The sequence below is a fragment of the Bos grunniens genome, chromosome 13 (assembly GCF_055505025.1).
Source record: "Bos grunniens cultivar Pamir isolate PY7600 chromosome 13, Bosgru_T2T1.0, whole genome shotgun sequence".
Lineage (NCBI taxonomy): Eukaryota > Metazoa > Chordata > Mammalia > Artiodactyla > Bovidae > Bos > Bos grunniens.
Genome location: NC_141177.1, coordinates 40,690,915 through 40,707,254, shown reverse-complemented (window position 1 = coordinate 40,707,254; position 16,340 = coordinate 40,690,915). Strand labels below are relative to the sequence as shown.

General features: G+C 43.9%; 1 protein-coding gene and 1 non-coding gene across 6 annotated transcripts in view; one reads left to right on the top strand and one right to left on the bottom strand.

The window, feature by feature from the left end:
- Positions 1 to 16,340, bottom strand: part of ABHD12 (abhydrolase domain containing 12, lysophospholipase) — a 52,354-nt gene that overhangs the window by 26,006 nt on the left and 10,008 nt on the right. The window lies entirely within an intron of this gene.
- On the top strand, positions 4,011 to 4,082 carry TRNAC-ACA (transfer RNA cysteine (anticodon ACA)). Its single transcript has one exon. It is a non-coding gene; the product is annotated as a tRNA-Cys (tRNA).

Below are 16,340 nucleotides of genomic sequence, written 5' to 3'. Positions count from 1 at the left end.
CTGCAGTCCATGGGGTCTCAAAGAGTTGGACATGACTGAGCAACTGAACTGAACTGAATATTAATTCTAGTTGTTTTTTTGGTTTTTGAAAAATATAAATATTGAGAACTTATTCACATCAGTAAAAGGGAATGGAAGTTTACTAGTATTACCAATTTTTCAGGGTTAAATGCCAAAAATCACACAGTGAAAAATACTCAAGCCCTTTTTTATTTTTGTTGACAGCTAAGAACTCGACACCACCGGACTTGTACCATTTTATGCAGTCATTAGATATTCACTTAGTTTCCCAGCTTTTACCAAGAACTGAGCCCTCTCTTCCTCTGTGCCTTGACTCTGACCTGCTTTAGTAAGAATTCTGTTAAGTCATCCCCCATCTTGGTATCTCATCCACTGACCTGCCTTTGCAAGAGCCCTTCTATCCTTGATATCTCAACTGTTTCCATCTACTGACCCGCTAACTCTACCTTCTGTCTGGAAATCCCAAGCTGTCTCCTCAGAAGGCACTCCAGACAGGACTGCACACGAGACTGACCTTTCTACTGACTTCTCTGCCCATCCTGCCAGGCCTTTCCCCACCTTCCTACAGGCACTAGAGTTTTAGGCCTCTGCCTCCCTTGGGGGGGCTGTTAAGGGACTCAGGGACCTCACACAGCCTCTGTCTGAGGATGAAAAGGAAAAAATGACACATGGGAAACAAGCTGGGTATTTTACCCCCTCAGCTGAGCTATGGAAACACCCAGACTGCTGCTTGGTATTTTAAGAAGTCCCTCACAGGAAATTTAGTCCATTGGCCCCACAGATTACACATTATGGGAAATGAAAATCTTAAAAGTTAAACATTGTACAAAAGCACTAGCCCTCATCTTGGGCAGGTAATCTTAAATTGTTCCATTTGGCCCAAACTAAATTCAGATAAAAAGACAATTAAAGCAGGGCAAAGACGAGAACCAACTCTTATGTTACCTAAGCTGGTGAGCCTGGTTTGACTACGGTTATGCTGACTGGTGGCTCAGCTGTTAGGACAAGTGCAGTAACGTGTGTGTGTGTGTGCACGCAGTAACGTGTGTGTGTGTGTGTGTGTGTGTGTGTGTGTGTAACCTACAGTTGACCCTTGAAAAGTGAAGAGCATGGGGTGCCAACCCTCCATGCAATTCAAAATGTGAGTGTAACTCAGAGCTGGTCCTCCATTTTTGCTATTCCACATCTACAGATTCAACTAACTGTGGATCACATGGTACTGTGGCACATCTTTGGTGAAAAAAACCAGTCCATGTATGAGGGGACCCACACTATTCAGACCCATGTTGTTCAAGGGGCCACAGTATTTGTGATGTTTTCCTAGCCCTGGGTGGTATTACCAAATTAATTTACAAAATCCCTTAAAGGAGCTCTGCTCCAAATGACTTAAAGAGAAATAAGTGCTAAATTAAATATTCCTAAAACTCCCAGACATATAAGAACCCAAATATTTTTCAAGTTCATGTACAAATAAAATCAGTTTAGTAGTGTCACTTTAATAAAAGCAGTTGTCCTCTTGAAATGGAGGGAAGGGGGCAGGGCACAACCTTTAAAAGAATGACAAGGCCATAGGACATGACAAAACTGGTTAGAACCAAGTAGATCCAAGATAGCAGGAGATTCAACTTTCAGTAGACCTTGAGCCTCAATTTAGGCCCATTGTTATGCGTTAGCTAAATGACACACCAACCAGCACCATGACACTTCTGTGGCTGACCAAAAAGGCCAAAAGTGGGTGGTGGCCCAATTCACGGAAATCCGCACCCCTTCCCTGAAATAACTGGAATAATCCTCCCCTTCATTGTTGTTGTTCAGTTGCTCTGCGTCAGTCCTGTGACTCTGCAACCCCATGGACTGCAGCACGCCAGGCCTCCCTGTCCTACACCATCTCCCAGAGTTTGCTCAAAATCGTGTCCACTGAGCCAGTAACACCATCCAACCATCTCATCTTCTGTCACTCCCTTCTCCTCCTGCCCTCAATCTTTCCCAATATCAGGGTCTTTTCCAATGAGTCAGCTCTTTGCAACAGGTGGCCAAAGTACTGGAGCTTCAGTTTCGTTAGTTTACCCCCATTAGCCTATGAGTTTACCTGGCCCACAAAAACTGAATTATATTTTGGGGCCTCTTGATGGCCCACACTCTGAGGAGTGTGTTTCTCTCTAAGTTAATTCACTTCTTACCTATCACTATGTCTCTCACTGAATTCTTTCTGCAAAGAGACATAAAGAACCAGGGCTTCATTAAGTCCTGACACCAAGGTGTGATCTCAGAGAAAAGAGAGTGGTTCTTGACTGAGTCTGACTCCCTCACTGGAGTTCAAGTCCCATCTGCAGTGCACATCTTCACCCTGAGTTTTTAGCATTAAGTATAACATGAGCACCCATTATTTGACAAATAAACCCAGGCAGAATGACAACCTAATATAATCTACTATTAACAGATTTTTAAAATTATAAATTCAACCTAAAAGTACAAGTAGATCTGCAGTGAAATTGCTTGAAATCCATTATTTCATGTCTATCAAGCAAAGCAATAAAACAATTAAAAAATGAATTTAACTTTCTAAGGTTTTTTACTTTCTAATTTTTTTGATATCTGCCTAACACAAGTGTTATAAAAACAATAAATAGGGAAATAACCTGACAATGATTCAGTTCAGTTCAGTCGCTCAGTTGTGTCTGACTCTTTGCGACCCCATGAATCGCAGCATGCCAGGCCTCCCTGTCCATCACCAACTCCCGGAATTCACTCAAACTCAACGTCCATCGAGTCAGTGATGCCATCCAGCCATCTCATCCTCTGTCGTCCCCTTCTCCTCCTGCCTGCCCCCAACCCCTCCCAGCGTCAGAGTCTTTTCCAGTGAGTCAACTCTTCACATAAAGTGGCCAAAGTTCTGGAGTTTCAGCTTTAGCATCATTCCTTCCAAAGAAATCCCAGGGCTGATCTCCTTCAGAATGGACTGGTTGGATCTCCTTGCAGTCTAAGGGACTCTCAAGAGTCTTCCCGAACACCACAGTTCAAAAGCATCAATTCTTCAGCGCTCAGCTTTCTTCACAGTCCAACTCTCACATCCATACATGACCACTGGAAAAACCATAGCCTTGACTAGACGGACTTCTGTTGGCAAAGTAGTGTCTCTGCTTTTCAATATGCTATCTAGGTTGGTCATAACTTTTCTTCCAAGGAGTAAGCATCTTTTAATTTCATGGCTGCAGTCACCATTTGCAGTGATTTTGGAGCCCCAAAAAATAAAAGTCTGACACTGTTTCCACTGTTTCCCCATCTATTTGCCATGAAGTGATGGGACCAGATGCCATGATCTTTGTTTTCTGAATGTTGAGTTTTGACAATGGTTAGCTTATGGCAATTTCATGAACAATCCAAGTATAACTGTTACGAACCAATGTGTTAGGTTGATATAAGTGAAATAGAAATTGTAGGAATGGATTTTTCAACAACAGTTGAAACTCACAGGACCTTAGAGGGCCCTCCAGGACACAAAAGCCTTTCTGCATCTTCCGTTCCTAGGAAAAAGGCTTCTCTCAGCCTCTTTGCTGCTGCTAAGTCGCTTCAGTCGTGTCCGACTCTGTGCGACCCCATAGACGGCAACCCACCAGGCTCCCCCGTCCCTGGGATTCTCCAGGCAAGAATACTGGAGTGGGTTGCCATTTCCTTCTCCAATGCATGAAAGTGAAAAGTGAAAGTGAAGTCGCTCAGTCCTGTCCAACTCTTAGCGACCCCATGGACTGCAGCCCACCAGGCTCCTCAGTCCATGGGATTTTCCAGGCAAGAGTACTGAAATGGGTTACCATTGCCTTCTCCGTGGCTTTCTCTGATTTCCAAAGGGCAGATTCAGACAGTTCCTAATCAGGGAATGGAGCCAAAGCAGAAACAAAGGAGGGGCAGTTAAGAATAGTGCAGCCTTGGGGCAGCGTCCTGGTTCCGCCTCAAGGATATCTTTTAGTTCAGAATCTGTATGTACTATGACTTCCCTGGTGGCTCAGATGGTAAAGCATTTGCCCACAATGCAGGAGACCCAGGTTCAATCCCTGGTTAGGGAAGATACTATGGAGAAGGAAATGGCAACCCACTATATATATATATATATATATATATATATATATATATATATATATATAATGGCTTGCCTCAGGGGACTCTGCCTCTCTGCCTTACAATTAAACAAAAAATGCCTTTGTTTAGCTTACAGAGAGATTATCTGACCCTGCCCACCTGTGAATGGCTGTAAGAATGAAGAGATTAACACATCCCCACCCCCTGCTGCTCCTAGAGGTGGTCCTAGAAGTTAAGAACACAACCTTCCCTTTGACATCCTGGGATTGACCAATCTTTGAAAGTGAAAGTGTTAGCTTCTCAGTCCTGTCTGACTCTTCGCGAACCCACGGACTGTAGACTACCAGCCTTCTCTGTCTATGGAATTCTCCAGGCAAGAATACTGGGGTGGGTAGCCATTCCCTTCTCCAGGGGATCTTCCAGACCCAGGGATCAAAGCCTGGCCTCCTGCATTGGCAGCCAGGTTCTTCGCTGTCTGAGCCACCAGGGAAGCCCAGGGAACACCTGACCAATTTTTCAGTTCAGTTCAGTCACTCAGTCATATCCGACTCTTTGCCACCCCATGGACTGCAGCATGCCAGGCTTCCCGGTCCATCACCAACTCCCGGAGTTTACGCAAACTCATGTCCATCGAGTTGGTGATGCCATCCAACCATCTCATCCTCTTTCATCCCATTCTCCACCTGCCCTCAATCTTTCCCAGCATCAGGGTCTTTTCAAATAAGTCAGCTCTTTGCATCAGGTGGTCAAAGTATTGGAGTTTCAGTTTCAACATCAGTCCTTCCAATGAACACTTAGGACTGATCTCCTTTAGGATGGACTGGTTGGACCTCCTTGCAGTCCAAGGGACTCTCAAGAGTCTTCTCCAACACCACAGTTCAAAAGCATCAATTCTTTGGTGCTCAGCTCTCTTTATAGTCCAACTATATCTTCCCCAGGCAGATGCTCCAACCACCTGCCCGATCCCTCTGGGTGAAGACTCAGAGCAAGGCCCCCTCCAGTAAAACACCCCCTCAGGCCACAGGAGACCCCGGAAGTCTAAGTTGCCACGCTCCCAAACCTGGGCTCTGAGTGGAAGTGAGACAGAGCTGGCCTGTCCCTCCTCACATTTTAGACGCCAGGGCCAATCCACCCTCTGAGTCTCGGTCTCTTCAACTCTAACAGAATCTACCTGAGAGGCCTGCTGTGCAGAGCAGACCCACAAGCTTGGCACGGTTATGGTCTCTGTCTTGAATTTGGGGAACACTGAGCTGAACCAAAAGGGTCTCTGTCACCACATTAGTGCTTAAGAGCAATAGTTTGACACTTCAGAAATGACCCTGAACTCTTGTGTGCAGCGTCAGAAGGGAAGCAAAGCAGAACTCAGGCACCGGGCAGTGGCGGGGCGGCCAGCCTGCCCAGGGTGGACCCCACCCGGGCCTGGCAGCTCAGAGTCGGACCCACCTCACCCTAAGGCGCTCGGGCCCCAGCCCATGCGCACTCTCCTAGCAGAGTCACAGGACCTACCTGTTCAGCTTAAGTGTTCCACTCTGGGCCCCCAAGGACACGTCCCACGTAAGGGAGGCGGGTCACGGTGCTCTGAGCTCAGTGTTACCCAGGCCTGGTGCTCCTCGACTGTCACCTGCTCAGAAAGGCCTGTCAGCTCATGCCCAGAACTATGAGGCAGTCATCAGACGTGAGCACCGTTATCTCCGACTCTGGGCCTTCCTAGGCCACGACTTACCCCTGTAGTTAGGGGCGGCCGAGTGACTTGCTTCGGCTCAGGAAACATGAGTGGAGAGACTACGTCCTTTCTGGGTGGATGCTTCAGGAGCAGCAACAGCCCACAAGGCAGAGCAAGAGTGCGGAGCTGAAGGCCTGGCCAGCCTGGCTCCTCGGCAACCCTGGTGAGCAGAGTCCATGCCGGACCCCCAGTGGGTAAGAACCACCAGTGAGCTGAGGGTTCTGCTCCATGAGCTGGTCTGTCCTGACAGCACTCAGGTCAGATCAACAACATGCAAGTCTGAAAGGACTGAGCTCCCAATCTGTGTGTCTTGTGTGTCTCCAGGTGGAGTTTCCCAGGCAAACCAAACTAACATGTCCAGAGCTAAATGAACACTTGGGCTTCTGCCCTCTCCTCCGGCTCTGCTTCCCCTCCAGTTTTCCATCTTAGCAGATACCTGTGCCCATGGCAAACCCTTAGTAGTCATTCCTGACCCCTCTTCTTGCCCTACCTCCACTTCCAATGCCACCAAGTCTCCAAAACATTTCAAATTTGTCCACCTCCAGTTCCCTTGCCTGCTGCCTCTCTGCTCCAGGCCAGCCACGTATCTTGCCTAGACCAGCAGCCCTAAACTTTTTTGATTACACATTCAATCAGTAACATTTCTGAAGCATGCCCTCAATATATACATATTAAATGATGCACACATGTAACTGGGTGGTTAATATATGAATATGAACATAATAAGTCCCAATATTTCCTTCCCATATCTTAATGACTGTCTCATCCACCTCCTGGGTGAACCTACCCCATTCTGGAGATCAATACCTTGGCCTTTGGAAGAGACTTCTTAAACAGAACCACCCCCAACCTCTACCTGCCTGCTATATAGCCAGAGAGAGCCTTTGAGTCTCCTCAAAAGGAGACTTGGTCATAGCACTGCCCCCCTTAGATAATCAGATCCAAGAGCATCTGAAACTGTCCCAGGAACACTGTGCACCTCTGACCTTCCAGCCCTCAGTCTCCAGCACAGGCCTAGTGTTTCCCCACTTCCTCTGACCTTCCAGCTCTGTCTTGGGCATGGGTTTAGTTGCTTCCCCACTTCTGAGACCTGTCCACATCCCCAGCCCTGTGTTCCCTCCAGCTTTCAGCTTCAAGGCTGTTTGCTCCAAGGTCTCCTTGGCTGTTTATTCTAATTCCTCTTACAATCATTCTATATTAAGGCTATTACCCCTCTGTCTGACATTATATATATTAAAATATTTTCCTCTGCCATTTGTCTTTTTAACTGGGAATATTTATAAGAGAACTTCTAATTTTTTTTTTTTTGTCCTTATTGAAATACATGCAACTTTAGAAAAGGATGCTGAAAATCTCGGCCTTCTTCTCAGCTCCCTGAGAGGTGGTGAGCTCAAGGGCAGCCTCCCCACTCTGACTACCCTCTGCTTACCACCTAGTCCCTGGTCCCTGGTCCCTGGCTTGCTGTTTGCAACTGTGGATGATCTGTGTCCCTAGGACCTACTCATGACCATGCACTCTGCCTTCCCTAAAGGGAAACTGAGGCAGACTGATCCCAAACAGAACTGCATTAAGTCTATTTGGGGAAAAAACACCATCTTTGGACTTCCCCGGTGGTCCAGTGGTCAAGAATCTGCCTGGCAATGCCGGGGACATGGGTTGGATCCCTGGTCCAGGAAGATTCCACATGCTGCAAAGCAACCAAGCTCGTGCACCACAACTACGGAGCCCGTGCACCTAGAGCCCATGCTCTGCAACAAGAGAAGCCATGGCAGTGAGAAGCTGTGGACTGCAACAGAGTAGCCCTTGCTCGCCACTAGAGAAAGCCAGATCTGGGGTAGAGGTGGCTAACACATCACCAGAAGTTTGTACTTGCCCTTTCTTAGGGCAGAGCTATTTTCCTCTTACAGGTTTTGTATATATCTTTCTTAGAGGTATTTTTTGTTACTGGCATTTTTGGTCTTCTCTTCCACTACATCTCACAACCAACTCTTGTTGCTTTTATCAATGAAAGCTATGGTCCCAGCACCTTGACCTTCCGCCTCCCACACAGGGGACCATGCACCCACACACCAGGGTGGCATGCAATGACGGGGGTAGAGACTGTTCATGTCAGGAGAGACGGGGGTAGAGAATTTACCACTTATGCTTCAGTATTTTAAAAATTTTTTAAATATATTTCTTGTATATAATAAAAGATTTCAAAACTGGAGGGACTGTATTAGCATGAACAGGCTACATCTCATGGCAGTAATGACCACCCCCAAATCCAGCAGCATGAACAACAGCTCACACTTCTTGCTCTGGCTGCATGTGCAGTACAGGTCAGCAGGGGCTTCTGGTAGTCTTCGTTGCTCAGGAAGCACCATCGCTTCATGACGCACCATCGCTTCATGACATCATCAACTCCACAGATGGTGTTAGGAAACATGGCACGGAGAACCAAGAACTGGCTGTGAAACACTTCTACCTAGAATCACATGTCACTTTCTACAGACCACAGGACCACATCTCTGCTTCAAATGGGCAAGGCCTGGAACTGGAAATTCAGAGAGTGGCAGGGACGCGCCCACAGGGTGGAAAAGCTATGACAGCACAGCACTCACACACAGATAAAGTGAGCTACTTCACAATTTCACATTGGAAAAACTCGCTTGTTAAAGGAGCTCTAAGTAAATATTTTAACAAAGGGCTATTTTTAGATGCAAGTGAACCTGTCTTCTCATTTTTGTTTTCCTATCTGAGAAGCCTTGCGCTCTGGGCTCTTTACTCTATTAGAAGAGTGCACACAGGCATCACAAAAACCCCTACTTAACCTCATTACAGCTGCCTGGGACATGTTCCACCTCCAACAGCCAAGGTGCCCAGTACTGATGATGTGGGAGTCCCAGATAACACTGGCTCATCAGAAAGCCACAGGAGCCAATGAGGCTGGCTCCGGGGACATCGCCCTCAGGCTCCTGGCTTCCCCTGGTACCGCCACGGATGTGCAGGCCTCGCTAGCCACTCCAAAGCTTCCACAAGGAGGGGGTGCCAGACCAACCAGGAGGTCCCAGAGGGTGACACCCACCGGAGAGATGGCTCTGCACCAGGCCTGTGAGCTTAGAAGCCCACTCCTTAGCACCTCACTGTGTCAATAATGTGGTCAGAAAAGGAAAGCAACATACTGGCTAACTCATTAGCTTCCCTCAACTGAAATCTGCCCAATATTTTCAACCCATGCCATTTCCTTGTTCTAACAGTCAGGCTGTGTTGCAGCCCTAATAGAGGCAGGAGCACACCGGCTCTGCCTCCAGTGGCTGTGTCACTCTGGACAAGCTATAATGCGTAACTATCTGTGACTTGATTTCCTCATCTGTGAAACGGAGATTACAGTACCTTTCGAGATAGCTGTAAGCACTTAAGTCAATACAAGGGATTCCCTGGCAGTCCAGTGGTTATGGCTGAGTTTAATCCCTAGTTGGGGAACTAAGATTCTGCAAACCACATGGTACAATAAAAAAATAAATAAATAAATTATTATAACCCCCTTTTTATTCAAGAAGCAGTATTTGTCCAACACTAGAACTGTCAATAAGAGACAGTACAAGTCTCTAAACAAGGCAGTACCCACCCTACCAACTATTAATAGAAACTACCTGCTCTCCAGTGCCAGTTTCATAGCATAAAAGTATCTGAGAAAGTTCTGAAACCTGTAGCAACAGAAAGCAAAAAAACAAGGACTTAACAATACAGGTGGGACTTTTCTGATGGTCCTGTGGTTAAGAATCTGCCTTCTAACACCGCGGGACTCAGGTTCGATCACTGGTCAGGGAATTAAGATCCCATATGCCACAGGGCAACTAACCCCTTGCACCACAATGACATGGCCCGCGTGCTGCAATGAAGACCCAGAGCAACCAAAAATAAATAAAAACACAACCAACAATACAGGTAATTCAATTATCTCCCCAAAAAAGCATAAAAACTAGGGAAACAGATTAACATGTAAAGTAGGTGTCTCTTGTGAACTTCTTTTAAACACAAAAAGTAGATGGAGTGAGTGGACAGGAAAAAAGCACTACACCCCTCTCTCTATAATGATATATTATGCTGCTATAACCTTGCTGAAATCTTAGTACAACTCCATGAAGCAGGTAGAATAGGTAACACTCCTCTTTTAGAGATACAGAAACCAGGCTCACAGTATGGATTCATTTACTCAAGATAAGGCCTCATCATGACTTCATGTCCTGGGACTCTCAGTTTGCGCCCCCTCTTTCCATTCCACCAAATTTTCATTCAGAATGAATTAAATTGCATTTTCAGAAATCCAAAAAAAATTGAGAATGAAACTTGATCCTCAGCTTCCCTGGGTTTCTCCCTGACACGTTCCTCTGTCCATGGGATTCTCTAGGCAAGAATACTGGAGTGGGTTGCCATGCCTTCCTGCCAAAGACAGGACAAAGACCAAGACAAATTACAATTAAAATAGCAAAATTAAAGATAAAGAATCTTAAAAGTAGCAAGAAAAAAGGCAATTAGTTATGTGCAAGAAAACTCCCTAAGCTGACTTTCCAGCAGAAATTTCACAGATCAGAATGAAGTGACATGATATACTCAGTGATGAAAAGGAAAAGAAATCTATACCTGTAACCAAAAATATTTTACTTTACATATAAGCAATAGCTAAAAGAATTTCACACCATGACACTGGCATTGCAAGAAATGTTCAAGGGCCTTCTCTAAGTAGGATTTTAAAAAAATGGAAAAAAAAAAAACCTCACAACTAGAAATATGAAAATTATGAAAGGAAAAACCTCATTGGTAAATGCAAACACACAGTAAAAGTAGTGCATCAACCACTTATAAAGCTAGTAGGAACAGTATAAGACAAAAGCAGCAAAATCATCTATATCCACAGTAAGTAGTTAAGGCAGATACAAAACAAGTCATAAAATATGCTATCAAAAACACTAAATAATGTGGGGGAATAACGCACGGTTGTTAAGAGTACATTTCAACTTAAAAGATCATCAACTTAAAATAACATGTTATTACTAATATATATTATATATATTTATGTGTGTGTGTGTAATTGTTATATATGAACACCATGAAAAGTGAAAGTTGCTCAGTCATATCTGATTCTTTGCAACCCCATGGACTATACAGTCTATGGAATTCTCCAGGCCAGAATACTGAAGTGGGTAGCCCTTCCCTTCTCCAGGGGATCTTCCCAACCCAGGGATCGAACCCAGGTCTCCTGCACTGCAGGTGGATTCTTTACCAGCTGAGCCACAAGGGAAGCCCAAGAATAATACTGGAATGGGGAGCCTATCCCTTCTCCGGCAGATCTTCCAGACCCAGGAATCGAACCAGGTCTCCTGCATTGCAGGCAGATTCTTTACTAACTGAGCTATCAGGGAAGCCCATGAATATCATGGTTATGAATATCATGGTAACCACAAATCAGAAGAAAACCCTACAACACACACACACAGACACACACACACACTCACCCAAAGAGAAAGCAATCCAAATATATCATCAAATCAGATGGGGGGAAAGAACAAAAGAAAGAACAAATAAGAACTATAAAAACAATCAGACAAGAATTAACAAAATGGCAATAAGTATATACCTATCAGTAATTACTTTAAAAATAAATTGATTAAATACTGTATTCAAAAGACAGAGAACAGCTGAACAGATAAATAAAAAACACAACCTATCTATGCGCTGACTACAAGAGACTCATTTCAGATCTGAAAACACAGAAACTGAGGTAATGGAAAATGGTATTCCATGCAAATGGAGACAAAAAGAGAGCTAGGGCAGCAATATGTATACCAGACAAAACAGATTTTCAAACAGACTATAACAAGAGACAAAGAAGGATATTATATAATGACCAAGGAATCAATCCAATAAGATACAATAATTGTAAACAAATACACATCCAACATAGGAGCAACTAAATACATAAAGCAAATATTATCACATTTCTGACTGGAGGATTTTTGCAGAAACTATTGCCAGTAGCCGGCGATTTGTTATGTAAGTGAATACTGAAATGTCTCTGGTCAATAATGTTCATGTAACAAAAGATATATTAATACATTTCTGGTCAATAATGTGTTAACAAACATAAAGGGAAAAACTAACAACAACACAATAATAAGAAAGGACTTTAACACCCCACTTGTATCAATGGACACATCATTTAGTGAAAAAAATCAATAAAGAAACATTAGCCTTAAATGACCCACTAGACCAGACGAACTTAACAGATATATCAAGTCTCAACAAAGTTAAGATGGAAAGCATACCAAGGATCTTTTCAAACCAAAAACCAAAAGTAGGGAAAACCACTAGAGCATTCAGGTATGACTTAAATCAAATCCCTTACGATTTTCCCAGGATCACATGCTAATAAGTGAAGGGTCACATGGAGTTGCTAAGAGTTGTACACAACTTAGTGACTGAACAACAACAATCCAGTAGCTCACAATATGATTGTATTTGGAAACGGAGCCTTTAAAGAGGTGAAAATTTCATCTGGTGTCCTTATAAGAAACGTGGACAGAAATGCAGAGGAAGGACCATGTAAGACACAGGGAGAAGACGGCCTAGGAGAGAGGCCCGAGAAGAAACTATCGCTGCCAACACACTGATCTCAGACTTCCAGGGTCCATGTATAAAGTACACAAATAAAATTTACTGTTTTAGTGACTCAGTCTGTAATACTTTGTTATGGCTGCCCAAGCAAACAATTACATATGGTAATCCTTGATTTGGAGTATTACTTTGCTAGCGTGTGAGATGAGTGCAATTTGCGGTAGTTTGAGCATTCTTTGGCATTGCCTTTCTTTGGGATTGGAATGAAAACTGCCCTTTTCCAGTCCTGTGGCCACTGCTGAGTTTTCCAAATTTGATGGCATATTGAGTGCAGCACTTTCACAGCATCACCTTTCAGGATTTGAAATAGCTCACCTGGAATTCCATCACCTCCACTAGCTTTGTTCGTAGTGATGCTTTCTAAGGCCCACTTGACTTCACATTCCAGGATGTCTGGCTCTAGGTCAGTGATCACACCATTGTGATTATCTGGGTCATGAAGATCTTTTTTGTACAGTTCTTCTGTGTATTCTTGCCATCTCTTCTTAATATCTTCTGCTTCTGTTAGGTCCATACCATTTATGTCCTTTATCGAGCCCATCTTTGCATGAAATGTTCCTTTGGTATCTCTAATTTTCTTGAAGAGATCTCTAGTCTTTCCCATTCTGTTGTTTTCCTCTATTTCTTTGCACTGATCGCTGAAGAAGGCTTTCTTATATCTTCTTGCTATTCTTTGGAACTCTGCATTCAGATGCTTATATCTTTCCTTTTCTCCTTTGCTTTTTGCTTCTCTTCTTTTCACAGCTATTTGTAAGGCCTCCCCAAACAGCCATTTTGCTTTTTTGTATTTCTTTTCCATGGGGATGGTCTTGATCCCTGTCTCCTGTACAATGTCACGAAACTCATTCCATAGTTCATCAGGCACTCTATCTATCAGATCTAGGCCCTTAAATCTATTTCTCACTTCCACTGTATAATCATAAAGGATTTGATTTAGGTCATACCTGAATGGTCTAGTGGTTTTCCCCACTTTCTTCAATTTAAGTCTGAATGAATTTGGCAATAAGGACTTCATGATCTGAGCCACAGTCAGCTCCCAGTCTTGTTTTTGCTGATTGTATAGAGCTTCTCCATCTTTGGCTGCAAACAATATAATCAATCTGATTTTAGCGTTTGCCATCTGGTGATGTCCACATGTATTCTCTTGTGTTGTTGGAAGAGGGTGTTTGCTATGACCAGTGCGTTCTCTTGGCAAAACTCTCTTAGCCTTTGCCCTGCTTCGTTCTGAACTCCAACGTCAAATTTGCCTGTTACTCCAGGTGTTTCTTGACTTCTTACTTTTGCATTCCAGTCCCCTACAATGAAAAGGACATCTTTTTTGGGTGTTAGTTCTGAAAGGTCTTGTAGGTCTTCATAGATCCGTTCAATTTCAGCTTCTTCAGAGTTACTGGTCGGGGCATAGACTTGGACTACTGTGATACTGAATGGTTTGCCTTGGAAATGAAGAGAGATCATTCTGTCGTTTTTCAGATTGCATCCAAGTACTGGATTTCGGACTCTTTCGTTGACCATGATGGCTACTCCATTTCTTCTAAGGGATTCCTGCCCACAGTAGCAGATGTAATGGTCATGAGTTAAATTCACCCATTCCAGTCCATTTTAGTTCGCTGATACCTAGAATATCAACATTCACTCTTGCCATCTCCTGTTTGACCACTTTCAATTTGCCTTGATTCATGGACCTAACATTCCAGGTTCCTATGCAATATTGCTCTTTAGAGCATCGGACCTTGCTTCTATCACCAGTCACATCCACAGGTGGGTGTTGATTTTGCTTTGGCTCTGTCCCTTCATTCTTTCTGGAGTTATTTCTCCACTGATCTCCAGTTGCACATTGGGGACCTACCAACCTGGAGATGAGCACCCAATTGCACTCATCTCACATGCTAGTAAAGTAATGCTCATAATTCTCCAAGCCAGGCTTCAGCAATGCGTGAACTATGAACTTCCAGAAGTTCAAGCGTTTTAGAAAAGGCAGAGCAACCAGAGATCAATTTGCCAACATCTGTTGCATCATCGAAAAAGCAAGAAAGTTCCAGAAAAACATCTATTTCTACTTTACTGACTATGCCAAAGCCTTTGACTGTGTGGATCACAATAAACTGTGGAGAATTCTGAAAGAGATGGGAATACCAGACACCTGACCTGCCTCTTGAGAAATCTGTATGCAGGTCAGGAACCAACAGTTAGAACTGGACGTGGAACAACAGACTGGTTCCAAATTGGGGAAGGAGTACATCAAGGCTGTATATTGTCACCCTGCTTATTTAACTTCTATGCAGAACACATCATGAGAAACGCTGGGCTAAATGTAGCACAAGCTGGAATCAAGATTGCTGGAGAAATATCAATAACCTCAGATATGCAGATGACACCACCCTTATGGCCGAAAGTGAAAAACTAAAGAGCCTCTTGATGAAAGTGAAAGAGGAGAGTGAAAAAGTTGGCTTAAAGCTCAACATTCAGAAAACGAAGATCATGGCATCTGGTCCCATCACTTCATGGGAAATAGATGGGGAAACAGTGTCAGACTTTATTTTTGGGGGCGCGAAAATCACTGCAGATGGTGACTGCAGCCATGAAATTAAGACGCTTGCTCCTTGGAAGAAAAGTTATGACCAACCTAGACAGCATATTCAAAAGCAGAGACATTACTTTGCCAACAAAGGTCCTTCTAGTCAACACTATGGTTTTTCCAGTAGTCAGGTATGGATGTGAGTGGACTATAAAGAAAGCTGAGCCCTGAAGAACTGATGCTTTTGAACTATGGTGTTGGAGAAGACTCTTGAGAGTCCCTTGGACTGCAAGGAGGTCAAACCAGTCCATCCTAAAGGAGATCATTCCTGAGTGTTCATTGGAAGGAGTGATATTGAAGCTGAAACTCCAATACTTTGGTCACCTGATGTAAAAAGCTGACTCATTTGAAAAGACCCTAATGCTGGGAAAGATTGAGGGCAGGTGGAGAAGGGTATGACAGAAGATGAGATGGTTGAATGGCATCACCAACTCGACCGACATGATTTTGGGTAAATTTCAGGAGTTGGTGATGGACAGGGAGACCTGGCGTGCTGTGCTTCATGGGGTCACAAAGAGTCGGACAGGACTGAGTGACTGAACTGAACTGAATCCTTGATTAGATATATCAGACATTGTGAATTTCACTTTGTTGTGTACTGGCTATTTTTATATTCCTTATAAATATTACTGAACATTGTTTCAGGATGTAGTGAAGTTACTTGGACACAGTTTGATTCTTCCAGGGTTCATTTTTATGATTCGTGCTGAGTGCACACATGGGCAGAGCAGCACTCTGCTGAACACAGAATACAACTCTGGATGGCTCTCCAGAGTTCTCTCTGTGCCACTGTCTCCCCCTGGTCCTCTGTCCTGTAAACTGTAGGCATGCCGGTGTGCCTAGGCTCTCAGCACCTCACCCACGGCTCAGGGAGTCAACCAGGCTCTCCACATCACTTTCCCCTTCCCTGAGCTGCAGTGGAGAAACTCACATACGCAGTGGGAAGCTGAGCTGTTGCAGGACTCCTTTGTTTGTCACCCCTCACACGCCACTGTCTCTCACTGCCAGTGGCCAGTGTTTTGAAAGCTCATTTCATGCATTTTGTCTGGGCTTATTTGTTGTTGTAGTTATTTCAGGGTAAATTTAGCCCCTGTTACTCTATCTTGGCCAGATATGAAAGAATCAAATTTCTATTAAAAAGTGTCTATACTTAGTTTTCATCAATTCCTCCATGACTGCAACAATCAAAATTATTAAGAAAGAATTTTTGGCCTTATTCCACTATATTAATAGGTATATCCCCAAACACATTTTCTATTATAATAAATATTCCATCATATATGAGTTTAT